The sequence below is a fragment of the Zingiber officinale genome, chromosome 5B (genome assembly GCF_018446385.1).
Source record: "Zingiber officinale cultivar Zhangliang chromosome 5B, Zo_v1.1, whole genome shotgun sequence".
NCBI classification, from domain to species: domain Eukaryota; kingdom Viridiplantae; phylum Streptophyta; class Magnoliopsida; order Zingiberales; family Zingiberaceae; genus Zingiber; species Zingiber officinale.
Genome location: NC_055995.1, coordinates 73,555,964 through 73,569,755, shown reverse-complemented (window position 1 = coordinate 73,569,755; position 13,792 = coordinate 73,555,964). Strand labels below are relative to the sequence as shown.

Genomic DNA, 13,792 nt, shown 5'->3' with positions numbered 1-13,792 from the left:
TAAGAGTATGTCAGCCCGTATAAATTAATTTAATTTTTTATATCAGATATTAAACTGATAAGAACAGATACTACACTTGATCTTAAGTCAAAAGGTTGAGAAAAATATACTTTTTATAAAAGCTTCTCCATTTACGGTATTGTCAATCCTAAAATGTACAACTAAAGATAACTATGATTGTAAATATTTTTTATATAAAAATAATCAAATAAAATTACTAATAACACTTAAAATTATTTTTAGTGTGAATATATATATATATATCTAAACAACATTACTAAATAATATTTATGAAACTATATTATATCAAATAAAACAAATAAAGTTACAAAATTAATAAATAAACTTATATCATCAAGCTAAATAACCAACCAAATAAACTTACAATGTAAAAAAAATTAAATAATTAGATAAATTTAAATTGAAAGCTTGATAATATTTGAATAAATCAAGCTCAAACTCATAAAAAAAAATCAAGTCAAACTCGAATAATTATTTTAACATCTTAATTCATTTTAGATTTGATTTGGCTCGATTTGATTATTTTATCAAATAAGTTTGAATAATATAATATTTAATTGGACTCAACTAGTTTAAGTAGACTTGGTCACGGTTCGAAAACGACGGTTCGACGGTTCAGAATTGTCGGTTCGACAACTCCAAGCAAGTCGACCCTTAACCTTAACCGCACAAGACAGTTACGGTTCACGGTTCGGAACCGCTTGTTCACAGTTTGGTTCATGGTTCATCACGGTTCACCATAATTAAGATTATTATGTTAAAAAAACTAAAAATTAAAATTTATTGTAAAAAGAGGGCTTGCACTTATTTAAGTTGCTTACGTATCCACTTAGGGTATAGAGGAATCAAAGCTCACGTAGTTCTTTTACATTTTTATTTTTTACATTGACACTCACTTCCATTTCCCGTTCCTGTCGTATTTGTTCATTTAGTATCAAAATCTTCAACTTCGTCATTGTTGATACAGTCTGACCTGGCTGTTGTTTTGATGTTGACACTGATTTAAGTTTGTATCAGATATTAATTAAACTCAGACTGATTAATGATCAAGGTTGATCATGTGGAGAGGAAAAGTCCAAGCACGGATACTTGGCACGCGAAGTCGGAGAGAGCTCGGCAGCTCGTTCTCCGGACTAAGTCGGAGAGGGCTCGGTAGCTTGTTCTCTAGACTAGGTCAGAGAGGGCTCGGTAGCTCAGTCTCTGGACCGGATGTGGAAGTCGGAGAGGGCTCGGTAGCTCATTCTTCGGACTAGGTCAGAGAGGGCTCGGTAGCTCAGTCTCTGGACCGAATGTGGAAGTCGGAGAGGGCTCGGTAGCTCGTTCTCCGGACTAGGTCAGAGAGGGCTCGGTAGCTCAGTCTCTGGACCGGATGTGGAAGTCGGAGAGGGCTCGGTAGCTCGTTCTCTGGACCAGGAAGACGTTAGGGTTTAGGGCTGGGAAGCTCTAAAACCCAACAGAGGCATTGGATCGGTCAACAGACCGATCCAGTGATACTCTGGTTGTCTGGATCGGTCTGTCAATACCTTAGGTATCTGATCGGTCGGTGGACCGATCAGTAACCACACAGAAGATTTCTGTGGGTTATCTGATCGGTCTAGTGACCGATCAGTAACAAGCGACGAAGACTCAGAACCATAGGGGGATCGGTCTGTGGACCGATCCACTCATAGGCTGATCGGTCTGTGGACCGATCAGCATAATCCCAGACCGATCAGGGTGTGTCCTGATCGGTCCAGAAGGCTATAGATCAGTCTGTTGACCGATCCACAACAATGTCGTTTGTTTTCTGCTGTTTCTCTGCGATTTCTGATTCACCTGATCAAATCATCTGCTGTGAGATTTTTGAGTTACAGGTTGCAGGTGTCGTGCCAGTGCTTAATTTCAAATTAAGCTCCATCAGAAGAATACGAACAAATGCCCTTTGTGCTGTGTTTCACTGCAAGTGGTGCAATTCGAGCGTAACGTTCACTGGCTGCGATCAGTTGGCAACAGCTTGACTCTTGCTCATTGGTTCGAGCTCAGAGACACCAGTGAAGACCATGGATGGTATTGGTGTGAGTTCAGAGAATCAGATGAGGAGGAAGAGTGATTGGCGACGCCTGAGTTGGTTGCAGTGATACGATACAGGTGACAGCGATTCGGCTTTGGCTGAAGACAGTGAGAAAGCAGAGGGATAAGAAGAAGGAAGAAGAGAGGTTTTGGTAACGAAAAGTTCTGGAAAAACTCTTTGTCGACCGAAGCAAGTGTGCTGTGTTGTTGAGCTCTTGGCTGAGGAATCCTTCTGTCTTTGCGCGTTGCTTTCATCGTGGCTGTAAGTTCATTTGTTCATTCTTTCAGCCACAAATCTCTGTAAGTCTTGTGCTTCATTTCAAATCATCTCTGTGACTTTGTGGAGAGGTTACTCCACCGAGAAGGAGAAATACTTAGCCGGATTTTGTTCGGGGTGTGATATACCGAAAGATCAAGGGATCGTCCACCTTACGGACACGCCGAGGAGTAGGGGCAAGTTATCCCCGAACCTCGTACATCGTTTTGTTAGTGGTGGTTTGTCCCTTTTCCTTGCATCAGTTTTCATTTTTCTTATTTCCGCTGTGCTAACAAACTCTTGTGAGGAAATTGATTGAGGTTTTAAAGGAGGCTATTCACACCCCCCCTCTCTAGTCATCCGGAGGTCCTAACAAGTGGTATCAGAGTCAGGTTCTCTTCATCCGGAGTAACACCCGAAAGAGCAAGAAGATGGCTATGAAGGAAGGTTTTAGCACCAATCGTCCACCCTACTTCGACGGAGCAGACTTCCAATATTGGAAGAGCCGTATGGAGTACTATCTCAAGACCGACATCTCCATGTGGTTCTCGGTCAAGGAAGGATTCACACCTCCAAAGGACGAAGAAGGTAAGGAACTAGAATCGTCAAGGTGGTCCGCCGAGCAAACTCGCAAAGGACAAACCGATGCCAAGGCAGTGGTCACCCTATAATGTGGGATAGCCAAAGATCAACTTGTCAAGGTAGGTCCATTTGTGAGTGCTAAGGATTTGTGGAACAAGCTCATCGAGCTCCAAGAAGGAACCCGAGACTCTCGGATCGCCAAGAGAGTCTTGTTCCTAAACCAACTACAAAATCTCACCATGAAGGAGAACGAAACGGTAAGTGAACTACACGGAAGGTTCAAAGAGATCATCAATGGTCTTCATTCCGTAGATGAACGCGTAGAAAATCGCGATCTCATAAGGTACGCTCTCAAAGCCTTTCCGAGGAATGCCTTGTGGTCATTTATGGTAGATGCCTACAAGGTCTCCAAAGACCTTTCAATTGTTAAGTTAGATGAATTCTTTTGTGAAATGGAACTTCATGAACTTGCTAACAAGGGTCAAAAAGAGAAATGTATTGCCTTAGTTGCAGGAGAAAAGAGCAAGGATGGAAGAAGGAAGAAAGAAAAGAAGAAGGAGAAAGAGATTCCTACATCCTCATCCTCTTCCGAGTCCGATGATGAAGGAGAATCATCATCAAGCGAGATGGCCAACTTCGTAAGGAGAATCATGAGAAGAAGCCGGAGATACAAAGGGAAAGGTAAGTCTATTAATCAAAATATTGATAAGACTAATGTTACGTGTTATGAGTGTAGCAAGAAAGGACACTATCGGAGCGAGTGTCCGAAACTCAAGAAGAAGGAGGAAAGAGCCAAGAAGAAGAAAGCTCCCAAAGCTTCTTGGGATGAATCCTCATCAAGCTCATCGGAGGAAGAGAAAGAGAAAAGCATTCGTCAATTAGCGCTCATGGCAAGGGAGGAATCGGACTCCGGAAGTGATACATCAGCCGCGGCTTCATCATCTTCGGATGATGAAGAGGTAACTTCTCCTCACTTAGAAAAATGCTATAAAACTATTGCACATTTATCTACTTTGCTTAAGAAATCAAAAATAGAAATTAAATCATTAAAAGATGAAGTAGAACACTTGAAGACTCTTAGGGAAGATGAGGTTGATGACCTACATCAAGAGCTTCTTGAAGATGAAAACAAAGCCCTAAAGAGTGAAGTTGAGAAACTCAAGAAAATGCTTGAGAAATTCTCAACTAGCTCTAAGACCTTAGATATGATTCTAAATGCCCAAAGGGCGGTCTACAACAAGGCTGGGTTAGGATATCAACCTAAGGAGTCTAGTTTCATTTCCTTAGTGTCTAGAACTCAATTTCATAGATCACATGCTTCTAGGGTTCATGAGACTAGGAAGGGTGTGACCAAGGCATGGGTTTCTAGGTCTTTCATTGTAGATGCATTAGGTCCCAAGATTTGGGTACCTAAAACATCTATCTTTCGTGTCTTGTAGGCATTTGTCAAGGGGGAGCATCTATCAACTTGGTTTATTAATAGTGGATGCTCCAAGCACATGACCGGGGACAAGTCACTCTTTACTACCCTTCAAAACAAAAATAGAGGTAATGTGTCCTTTGGTAATAATGGTAGTCTTAAGGTGATAGGAGTTGGAGATATTCACATATCCGAATGTCTCCAAATCAAAAATGTCCTTCTAGTCAAGGGGATGGCTTTTAATCTCCTAAGTGTCAACCAATTGTGTGATACAGGTTACACAATTGAGTTTCATTCAAGTCAATGTCTGGTCAAACACATTGACACACTTGACACGGTACTAGTAGACACAAGGGTAGACAACATTTATCAAGTATCTTTTAAAAGTGCTACTAATGCCTCTGCTAAGTGTTTCATGTCAAAAGAAGAAGAATCATGGCTGTGGCATAGGAGGTTGGTCCATGTGAACATGAAAAATATTCGAAAGCTGGCCAACAAAGGATTAGTGCGAGACTTACCAAGCATCAAGTATCAAAAGACAAAATTATGTGATGCATGTCAAAAGGGTAAGCAAACAAAAGCGGCTCATAAAGGTAAAAGCGCTGTAAGTACATCTACTGCTTTAGATTTATTGCATATGGATTTGTTTGATTGCAGTAATGTTATTTCATTGAATGGGAGTAGATACTGCTTAGTGATCATTGATGATTTTACTAGATATACATGGACTTTCTTTTTGAAAAATAAGGATCAAACCATAGATGTTTTTGTTTCCTTTTGTAAAAGAACTGAAAATGAAAAATCAACAACAATTAAAACAATTAGAAGTGATCATGGTGGAGAATTTCAAAACCATAGATTTTTAGAATTTTGTCAAGAAAAAGGATATAGGCATGAGTTATCTACTCCAAGGACCCCACAACAAAATGGGGTTGTGGAGAGAAAGAACCGAGTCTTGCAAGAGGCTGCACGAAGCATGCTCAATGAGTACTCACTACCGAGCTACTTATGGGCTGAAGCGGTAAATACCGCTTGCTATGTGCAAAACCAAGTCTTGATACATAGGTTTTTAGGAAAGACTCCCCATGAACTCTGGTTTGGGAAACCCCCTACAATTAAACATCTTAGGGTGTTTGGTTGTAAGGTGTTTATCTTGAACACCAAGGATCATCTTGGAAAGTTCACGGCTAAGGCTGACGAAGGGATACTAGTCGGGTACTCTCTCACCAGCAAAGCCTATCGAGTCTACAACAATAGGACTAAATTGATTGAAGAGTCCTCGGATGTAGCATTTGAAGAAATTCCTAAATCAAATGATCAATCAAGGGATGTAGGAGAAATTCAATTTGAACTTAGAAATCTAAGTTTAAATGATCAAAACATAGAAAGAGTCGAAATTGACTCCGATGATGATGAGCAAAGGCAAGAGAGGGCTCAGTCTGATCTTTTACCTGATACTGAGCCCTTGCCTGTGTCTAGTGAGACCACTCATGAGACACTGCCAACACCAAGGCAATCTAGGATAGCCTCTAGTCATCCCCAAGACCAGATTGTGGGAGACATTCAACAAGGGGTTCGGACTAGATCATTCTTTAGAAATGAGTCTAATGAGGTCGCCTTGATCTCAGAAATCGAACCAAAATTAGTTGATGAGACATTGCACGATCCTGATTGGATCATAGCTATGCAAGATAAGTTAGGTCAATTTGAAAGGAGCCAAGTGTGAGACTTAGTTCCTAAACCTAAGAAGACCACCATTATTGGAACCAAATGGGTCTTCAAAAATAAGTTAAACCAAAAGGGAGAAGTCGTAAGAAACAAGGCAAGACTTGTAGCCAAGGGCTATTGTCAAGTCGAAGGCCTCGATTATGATGAGACTTATGCTCCCGTAGCTCAATTAGAGTCCATTCGTTTAATGCTAGCTTTTGCTGCACATAGAGGCTTCAAGCTCTATCAAATGGGCGTTAAATCAGCCTTCTTAAATGGTTTTATTAAAGAAGAGGTCTATGTTGAACAACCACCGGGGTTTGTGAATACCGAAGTTCCAAACCACGTGTACAAGCTCAAGAAAGCTCTTTATGGGCTTAAACAAGCACCTCGAGCTTGGTACGAAAGGTTGTCAACTTACTTACTAGAAAAGGGTTTTGTAAGAGGTCAAATAGACCCAACACTATTTCTGCGTAGAGATGGTGAAAACATATTTGTAGCCCAGGTGTATGTCGATGATATAATTTGTGGCTCAAATAACAAGGGCTACTTGAATGAATTTATCACTCACATGGAAAGTGAGTTTGAGATGAGTCTGGTGGGAGAATTGACATTCTTCCTTGGACTTGAAATCAAACAAACTCGAGATAACATTTATGTCCATCAGACGAAGTACACTCAAGAGATGCTCAAGAAATTCAAAATGAGTGACTCTAAGGAAGTATCCACTCCAATGGCGACGAACACTCGCCTTGACAATGATGAGAATGGAAAACCAGTTGATCTAACGCAATATAGAAGCATGATCGGTAGTCTTCTATATCTCACAGCTAGTCGACCGGACATACTTTTTGCTGTAGGCATGTGCGCTAGATATCAAGTCTGTGCCAAGAAATCTCATTTGATTGTAGTTAAGAGAATCCTGAGATACCTTAAGGGCACAATTAGAGTAGGTCTATGGTATCCTCGTATGGAGTCTTTTGACTTGATAGGTTATACCGACTCCGATTATGCTGGGTGCAAATTGGATCGGAAAAGCACTAGTGGGGGTTGCCAATTTTTAGGGTCATCATTGGTTAGTTGGTCAAGTCGGAAGCGACATTGCGTTGCTCTCTCCACAACCGAGGCTGAATACATTGCCATGGGAGAGAGTGTATCACAATTGTTGTGGATGATACACACCCTAGAAGATTATGAGTTTTCGTATAAGGGAGTGCAAGTGTTGTGTGACAACATCAGCACAATAAACCTAACAAAAAATCCAGTCCTTCATTCAAGGACCAAACATATTGAAGTGCGTCATCACTTCATTAGAGATCACGTAGCTAGGGGAGACATTGCACTCACATATGTTGAGTCAAAGTCAAACCTAACCGATATTTTCACCAAACCTCTTCCGGAAAATGAATTTAGTCATTTGAGGAGAGAATTGGGAATGTGTTTGGCTCAATAAGCCATTGGGACCCATCATGATCAATAAAGACAATTAAAACAGCAAAAGAAATTGGGAAATTAATTTGGGCAACTTGGGGACATCTCACACAAACTATAAGGTTTAACAAATTATTTTTGTTTGCTAGAAATGAGGTGAGATGCTAGGATCAGCCGAATTATTCAAAATGTATCATGCATCCCTTGAATAATTAGGTTGAAGAGACATAAATTGAGTATGGGGAAGACCATTACATAATTCATGTGTATTTGGTTCCTAGATCTTACTCATATATTCCAACCAAGGAAACTTGGTTGGACTTTTACCTAGAAATTATGTAACTTTGGTTGATGGACTGTTTGATACCTTTGAACGATACTTTTCATGATTTTGACTAAAACTAAGACAAGTCCTTGAAAGAATGAAAGCAATTTGGTTACATTTTGACAAACTTGAAACTGAACATAACAAGGTCGAAAATTTCGATTTTCAAGCCTTGAGTTGTTTGTTTTTCTAAATGTCTGAAACTTTCGGGCTATGAACAATTTCAGACCATAACCTTTAGGGAATAGCTATGCTGGTAGATTCTTCAGAGTCTAGGTACTGGATTTGGAAGTTTCACTGGAGTAACTTATACGAACTATCGAACACCTCAATTACTAAAATTACTGGAGAAATTTCAGTATCAGACACTGATCGGTCTACAGACCGATCAGGAGGTTCCTGGATCGGTCCAGGGACCGATCAGGTTCATTTTGGACGCAGGAATCCTACTGATCATCTTCTGATCGGTCTACAGACCGATCAGGAGGTTCCCGGATCGGTCCAGGGACCGATCAGGAGGCTCCTGATGTCTCCTGATCGGACAGCCGTCCGATCATTTCAACACCTGTACACCCATCTCCCTTAAATCTTCCCGATCCTTTCTTTTCCCCTTTCACGCAGAAGCCCTAGCCGACTCTTTCCTACACCTCCACTCTCTTCTTCTCTTTGCCCGCCGAAGCCCTAGCCAAAGCCCTAGCCAAAAGACACTTCAATGGCACCAAGGTAACTCCATACTTCCCTAGAACTACTCACCTTGGCATTTCAGTTTCATTTCTCACCGTATCTGTGCTTTTTGTGTTGGTGGCTCCGGTGCTCACTTACTTGCCCCATTGTATCACATTGTTAACCCTTAGGAAGAAACTAGTGGGTGAAGGAACCTCTAAGTCTAAGTCACCTGAGAAGTCGAAGTCTAAGGCTCCCTCCCGACCTCAACCATCTGTCTCCGGGAGATTTCCAAACCACCAGTTTGAGGAAGCCTTTAGACAAAGAACCTTTAAATTACTCCCTTGTAGGTCTGTGGATCGAAAATTCATGGACGAATTTTATCCAACTGTGTCAGAAATCATTGCCTACTACAAACTTGATACACTTGTCTATTTAGAACGAGATATCAATTATGATTTAGTATCTGAGTTTTATAACAATCTTCATCAAACTAATGATGTAAGTTATAAAACAAAAGTTGCTAAGCGGACTCTTTATTTCAGTTTCTCAACCTTCTTTGACTATCTAGGTTGCCGGAGGTGTTCCGGAAATGTCTTTTCGATATATCCTGACTTATCAGACCCCTTACCTTCACCTTTTGATGTCACATCTGACTCTATTTATGAGTATTTCTTCAGACATCCTAGACCGGGTGGGCTAGATGAATTAGATATTGATTTTCCTACTTTTTCAGCCTTGAGATTATCTGCCCAAGATTACATCCTCTTTAAGATTGTCACAAACTGCCTTTTGCCAATCACATCTAAATAATTGTATGAAATCCGACCATATCATTGCCTGATGCTTTATGGATTGCGTCGGCGTCTCGACTTTGACATCATGTCCAGCATCTACTCTTCGATCATCTCCTATAGTGAGCCAAACAGCTTCACTGTTTATATGCCTTATGGGCATATAATTACAGATTGGCTCGAGACCTTTCAGATTGATGTCTCTAAGGGTAGAATAGTCAAGATGGTCAGGCAGGACTGTAGACTTGGGAAGCGGGCATTTTCCAAGTCTGACATCATAGGACAAAATGGGGATGTTCGGTGGAAGGATGGGAGAGCACTAGGTGAGCTACCACGGGCACCTCCACGACAGGTTGCGGCTGCTCCTGTTGCTGCTCCTCCTGCTGCTGATGATGGAGAGGCAAACCCTGATCTGCGCTGGCAGATCGCCGAGCTGGAGAGTCGTTTTGATCGGCACGATGAGCTGCTAGTTGCTGAGCTCCACGGGTTGCGCGTCCGGATTGACCAGCGCTACGATGAGTTACGCAGTCAGCAGTTGGCGACACATCAGGCGATTATGAAATGGATGGCCAGATACCCACCTCCGCAGGATTTCCCGGGCTATCCATCCTCGAGCAGCGGCATGCCACCTCAAGGACCCACTCCTCCCATTGATGATGCTGATGCTCCTCATGATGAGGAGGCTGATTGATACACATTGTTCTATGATGTCATTTTGACTATCTATGTTTTGGATGTTGTTTGTTGGATATTTATGTCTGACCTGGATACTTACTGATTTCATCTATTTATGCTGTTCATTTCCTTGTTTTTCTTTATGTTTCACTTCCTATTGGCTATTAAGTTGCTGTTCATATGTCATGACTTGTATGTCTCTTATCTCTTTATTACTGTCTTATAATACACTTAGAGGGCATTTTAGGTGGATTAAGAAAAAGACAGTATGGGTAAAGGGGGAGTCCTTTAACGTTTTCTTACCTAATTCGCACCTTTTCGGTGTTTGACAAAGGGGGAGAGAATAACTAAGTTTAGAGATAAATGAAAGTTTGGCTTTAGGGGGAGGATCTTGATTCCCCTAAAAGTGATATATGAGGTTTAGCTTTAGGGGGAGGATCTTGATTCCCCTAAAATTGAAATATGAACATTTCTGATCTAAACTTAAATCGTGTTGTCAAACAATAAAAATGGGAAGATTATTGATACAGTCTGACCTGGCTGTTGTTTTGATGTTGACACTGATTTAAGTTTGTATAAGATATTAATTAAACTCAGACTGATTAATGATCAAGGTTGATCATGTGGAGAGGAAAAGTCCAAGCACGGATACTTGGCACGCGAAGTTGAAGAGGGCTCGACAGCTCGTTCTCCGAACTAAGTCGGAGAGGGCTCGGTAGCTTGTTCTCCAGACTAGGTCAGAGAGGGCTCGGTAGCTCAGTCTCTGGACCGGATGTGGAAGTCGGAGAGGGCTCGGTAGCTCGTTCTCCGGACTAGGTCAGAGAGGGCTCGGTAGCTCAGTCTCTAGACCGGATGTGGATGTCGGAGAGGGCTCGGTAGCTCGTTCTCCAGACTAGGTCAGAGAGGGCTCGGTAGCTCAATCTCTGGACCGGATGTGGAAGTCGGAGAGGGCTCGGTAGCTCGTTCTCTGGACCAGGAAGATGTTAGAGTTTAGGGCTGGGAAGCTCTAAAACCCAACAGAGGCATTGGATCGGTCAACAGACCGATCCAGTGATACTCTGGTTGTCTGGATCGGTCTGTCGACCGATCCAGTGATACCTTAGGTATCTGATCGGTCGGTGGACCGATCAGTAACCACACAGAAGATTTCTGTGGGTTATCTGATCGGTCTAGTGACCGATCAGTAACAAGCGATGAAGACTCAGAACCATAGGGGGATCGGTCTGTGGACCGATCCACCCATAGGCTGATCGGTCCACAGACCGATCAGCATAATCCCAGACCGATCAGGGTGTGTCCTGATCGGTCCAGAAGGCTATGGATCGGTCTGTTGACCGATCCACAACAATGTCGTTTGTTTTCTGCTGTTTCTATGCGATTTCTGATTCACCTGATCAAATCATCTGCTGTGAGATTTTTGAGTTATAGGTTGCCAGTGCTTAATTTCAAATTAAGCTCCATCAGAAGAATAAGAACAAATGCCCTTTGTGCTGTGTTTCACTGCAAGTGGTGCAATTCGAGCGTAACGTTCACTGGCTGCGATCAGTTGGCAACAGCTTGACTCTTGCTCATTGGTTCGAGCTCAGAGACACCAGTGAAGACCATGGATGGTATTGGTGTGAGTTCAGAGAATCAGATGAGGAGGAAGAGTGATTGGCGACGCCTGAGTTGGTTGCAGTGATACGATACAGGTGACAGCGATTCGGCTTTGGCTGAAGACAGTGAGAAAGCAGAGGGATAAGAAGAAGGAAGAAGAGAGGTTTTGGTAAGGAAAAGTTCTGGAAAAACTCTCTGTCGACCGAAGCAAGTGTGCTGTGTTGTTGAGCTCTTGGCTGAGGAATCCTTCTGTCTTTGCGCGTTGCTTTCATCGTGGCTGTAAGTTCATTTGTTCATTCTTTCAGCCACAAATCTCTGTAAGTCTTGTGCTTCATTTCAAATCATCTCTGTGACTTTGTGGAGAGGTTACTCCACCGAGAAGGAGAAATACTTAGCCGGATTTTATCCGGGGTGTGATATACCGAAAGATCAAGGGATCGTCCACCTTACGGACACGCCGAGGAGTAGGGGCAAGTTATCCCCGAACCTCGTACATCGTTTTGTTAGTGGTGGTTTGTCCCTTTTCCTTGCATCAGTTTTCATTTTTCTTATTTCCGTTGTGCTAACAAACTCTTGTGAGGAAATTGATTGAGGTTTTAAAGGAGGTTATTCACACCCCCCTCTCTAGCCATCCGGAGGTCCTAACAGTCATATGAAAGTTGCATTCCTTGGATTCTTTTCTCTGCTCTGATCCAATCGTCCAGTAATACTTGGATTTCCAATGAGTTGGGAGACAAAGTTGATCATTGTTTATCTAATATGTTGTAACTGGTACTGAACGTATGCTCTACAACAACAGTTGATACTGGACAAGCTAAAATTTCTTTGGCGATCACGGAAAGAATGGGAAAGTTTTGAGCCTTCGTTGACCACTATTTTAAAAAGTCGTAAAATAATTCTCAAGTTCCTGTGTGAAACTTGAGAATCCTCATGAACGTTTTGTCCGTTCTTTTAATAAAAGATTTGCTTTAGTAAGTTTAAATTACTACTAGTATTTTATTGTATTTTAGAAATATTAATTTATGTTTCATATGCATATTTTACATAATATTGATTATAAATATCATATAAATAAATCTAACATTATATATAATATTAATTGGATGAAGAATTTTTAATTGAAATTAAAACGTCATAATATAAAATTAATATTTCGCGTAAAACTTCTAATTTAAATCTAGGATATAAAGCCAATGTAATTAAATAAAATTTAGGAATAAAATAAAAATAATTTTTCCATTTAGTTTTCATAGCTAAGATGCAAGGGGATAAAAATTCATTATTAATATGTTCATTTAAAGCTAATACTATATTAGAAAATTTTTATAAAACTAATTGAGCAGTGAGATAATAAACACCGAAAAGTTGTTCGGTTGCATCTAGGTGTGAGCAAAAATTCGGTAAAACTGAATTAACCGAACTGAACCGACCAAATTTAGGAATTCAGTTCGGTTAATTCGGTTTTCGTTTTTTTTAAATTCGGTTCGATTTTAGGTGAATTCGGTTCGGTTTCGGTTTTAAGTTTTGTAATTCGGTTAAACCGAATAAACCGAATAAAAATATTTATTATTATTTTTATTTAAAAATATAATAAATAAAATAAAATCTCTTCTTTTTTAATTAAAATCAAATAAAGTTTTAAAATTCGGTTAATTCGGTCAAAAACCGAATTAACCGATCTTTTATCGGTTCGGTCGGTTCGGTTGGTTGAAAAAAAAATCGGTTTATTCGGTTTTCGGTCTATTCGATTCGGTCAATTCGGTTTTGACCGAATGCTCAGCCCTAGTTGCATCATTAAATACTTTTAAAATTTCACAAATAATACTACAAATATTACATTGTTGTGAAAATAAATAAATAAATAAATATATATATATATATATATATATATATATATATATATATATATATTAGTATTAGTATTTTGTGTAAAAAATGAACATAATAATTCTTTATATTGAAATGAATCTTGTAATAATTGGTATGTTGAATTCCAACGTGTTATCACATGGAAATTTTTTTAGGTCTTATTCCATTAGTTTTATAAAACATACCCCATTGTTTCATTATAAATGGATGAGACCATAAATAAGAAATTGTAATTCTAATTGGTTTAATAATTTTATAAAATTTTTAATCCATCTTTAACACATAAATTTAAAACATGACATACACAATGAATATGGAAAAAATAAACCGTCAATAATAGATTGACAATAAAATTTTAGATCACCTATACAAGCGGTATTGAAACTAGCATTATCTAATGATAT

The 13,792-nt window shown here is 40.2% G+C and overlaps 1 pseudogene; it reads right to left on the bottom strand.

The window, feature by feature from the left end:
* On the bottom strand, nucleotides 1-108 carry LOC121988003 (annotated as a pseudogene).
* Nucleotides 109-13,792: the final 13,684 nt, after the last annotated feature.